The sequence below is a fragment of the Cynocephalus volans genome, chromosome 1 (assembly GCF_027409185.1).
Source record: "Cynocephalus volans isolate mCynVol1 chromosome 1, mCynVol1.pri, whole genome shotgun sequence".
Lineage (NCBI taxonomy): Eukaryota > Metazoa > Chordata > Mammalia > Dermoptera > Cynocephalidae > Cynocephalus > Cynocephalus volans.
This window is the reverse complement of record NC_084460.1, coordinates 10035034-10038420: the sequence shown is the minus strand read 5'-3', so window position 1 is coordinate 10038420 and position 3387 is coordinate 10035034.

Sequence of the window (3387 nt, the reverse complement as noted above, 5' to 3'; positions counted from 1 at the left end):
GGAGGAAGAAGAAGGGGAGGCAAGACCCCAGCACTGCCACGTTTACCCGGATTTTGGTTGTGAGGGTCCCCCTGTCCTACTGGCTCTTTAATTACAAGTGTTCAGTTCATTTCTCTCTCCTTTTGGGACATCGGCAGTAGGACCTGTTCCAAGGTTGTCAGTGATCATAGTGACGACAGACCCCTATGATGTGTCCTATCGATTCACCAAAGTTTGTTTTCCATACTCCTTATGGCCAAGATCACCGTGCAGGATTTTTTTAATTTAATTTTATTTTTTTAGTATTTTCCCACATGGAGGGAGAGGGATTTCTTAGAGAGATCATCATTTTATGGTGCCTTGAAATAAAAGTACTTTCATTTGAAATGCTGCTCAGCAAGGAAAATTAATTTTATTATTCTGAAAGTTTACAGAAATTATTTTAATAAATGAAATGTTCTTGTGAGACTCTTCTTTAAAAAACAAAACAGAATGTGGAGCTCTAGCTCCCTGTTGAGGGCTTGTTGTGTGGTATTTGACTGCAGGTTACGTCGGGGGCAGGGGGCTGATTATTTTGCATTAGTGGGGTGGGCTTGAAGAAGCAAATCCTGAGCGTTGGGCAGAAGAACAACCGGCTGATGAAAAAACAGCCCTGAGCAGCCGATGGGCAGAGCCCCTGGGGCTGAGGTGGCAGGGAACCCACCGGCTCTGGTCTCTTGTCCTGCTCTGGGGTCTCTGCTGAGCTCTTTGGCTTTCTGGGGCTGGACTTGCTGGCCAAAGACTCCTTTCCCTTCCCTGAATCCGGCTGTGGGTAAGAACCCAGTGAACCCTGGAGCGTGGGAAATGCTCCTGCACAAAGTGTGCTTGCGAGAGGGGCAGCAGTGCGGGACTTTCCCTCAGGGCGTGTGACCACTGAGTGCCGTGACCTTGGGCCACCTCCATCTCCTCACCTTGGAGGCCTGTCCCCAGAGGTATGGGAGGTAAACAGGAAAGCCCGCCTTGAGACAGATAGGGCCAACGGGGGGACGAGGCCACGGGTGAGGTGGTTCCCATGGTCTTTCTATGACTGGGGGTGGGGCAGCAGGAAGGTTCCAGATCCCTCAGGAGGAAGCACCGTGGTCAGGAGAGGCATCTATCTCAGGCCCAGCAGCTGCTGCCTGAATTGACAGCAAGTGCTGATGAACACCACCACATTGTCCTTCCCCATCCCCTGGGCACTGCCTGGGCCACTCCTTGGTCTGGGAAAATGTTTGGATGATGAGGCCATTCTCTTATTTCCATCCTCTCCTCTTTCTCTCTTCTTCTCCATCCTTCTCTCCTTACTTCCTTCCCACACTGTGGGTCAGACATTATGCCAAGGTCTGGACTTTTTTTTTTTTTTTTTTTTAAAGATGACCTGTAAGGGGATCTCAACCCTTGACTTGGTGTTGTCAGCACCATGCTCAACCAGTGAGCGAACCGGCCATCCCTATATAGGATCCGAACCCGTGGCCTTGGTGTTATCAGCACCGCACTCTGCCGAGTGAGCCACAGGCCGGCCCTGGTCTGGACATTTTAAATGGCATAGCCTATACTTGCATGAACATTTCTCTTCCAAATCAGCTCTTTCTCTGCAGAAGGCAGGAAGCAAACCCTTTTGCTGAGTGTCTGCATCATGCCAGGCACCAAGCTAGGCACTTCCCACCGCACAGACGTTCTCAGGGACATCCTCAGAGCACTCCTGGGGTCAGCAGCCCTGTTCCCATGAGTAGAGGAGGTGTCTGCAGGTGCTGCCAGCTGGAGGTTGGAGGAAGAGGCCAGGAATCTCCCATCTAGTGAAAACCCCTCTATTTTCCTCTCTCCCCACCCTCCAATCAAAAGGGAAAGATAAGGTCTCACATTCAACCAGGACCATCCAGAGGAAGGTATGAGACTACGGCTAACTTTGGGGGATCCTCACCCATCCGGCCCCGCTGATGGGCAGGGCTCAAGGGCCATCAGGCCAGCCTGAAGGGCTGACATGGTGCTGTTCTGCCTCACCTGAAGCTCTGGGAGCTTGGGTCAAGGCTGTGGCAGCATGCGGTCTGTGGCCATGTTCAGGCATCAGTAGTGGCGGTGGTTGAACTTGGGATTTCAAGTGGTGCAGGCTGCAGCCTCCCAGGACAGAGCCAGTGCCCAACCCTGACTCCAGAGGGTGACTTGCTTACATCGTGTGATCTCTCCCAGCACTTGGCACTGAGGAGAGGGAGACTAGACGGTGGATGTGTTGCTTTCTCCTCAGTTACCTAGGCAATGCGGACAACAAAAATGAGCATTCCTGGAAAGGAATTTTTTTTTTTTTTTTTAAAAGATGACCAGTAAGGGGATCTTAACCCTTAACTTGGTGTTGTCAGCACCACGCTCAGCCAGTGAGCAAACCGGCCATCCCTATATGGGATCCGAACCCGCGGCCTTGGTGTTATCAGCACCACACTCTCCCGAGTGAGCCACGGGCTGGCCCTGGAAAGGAATTTTTAAATGACTTTGGCTGAGACAGCTGGCCTGTGGTCTGTTTCACACAGGGAATTGTGAACCAGCTTTCTTTTTAGGGTCAGATGTTCATTAAATAGAACTCTTTGGGTTGCAAGTGATAGAAACCCAGTGTAAAATGACATTAGCAGAAAAGGGAATGTATGAGCTGAAAAGTCTAGGGTTGTTCTAGTTTTAGGGGTGGCCAGATCTAGCACTTAAATAATGTCATTGTCTCTTATCTTTCTCTACATCTTTTAGCTCTGTTGTCCCTGTGGCAGTTTGTTTCTCAGGCAGGCTCAAGTGGAGCCTGGATGGCCACCCATGGCTAAGGAACAGCTGCGGTAACAAAGATTCCCAACAAATTCTGTGGCTCAGGAAGAGGAAGGTTGTTTCTTTCTCACGCAGTGGTTCTGGGTTGGGAGACTTTCCTCCATGACATTGCTCGAGGACCAGATTTCTCTCCCTGTGGTTCCGCCATGCCCTCTGACACTGTTACTATGTGCATGGTTGAAGCTGGGTTTCTGTGGGTCTCAGCTGATAGGAGAGTAGTATTGGTTTTGGTTCCTCCAGAAGCTAATTCTGAGGCAAAGATTCAAGTTCAAGTAGATTGTTTTGGAGGCAATCCCAGGAAACATCTGCAGGGGAGTGGGGAGGTGTGGCAGGAAGGGAAGACAGCCAATAAAGGGAACAGAGTCAAGGAACTTACTGCTGGGGACCTCCTGGAGGCATATGCAACGAGCCTCAGAGTCCTCCCACTGAAGGGGTATGGGAAACTGCCCACTAATGCCCCATCCGTTATTGGTTGAGGGCTGCTGGCATTGGGGGCATTCACTTCCAGACCTTTCCAACTTGCCCTAGGCACCGGCCAGGCATGCTTCCTTGTACCAGGAACACCCCCAGAGAGAGTTTTAGGGGTCA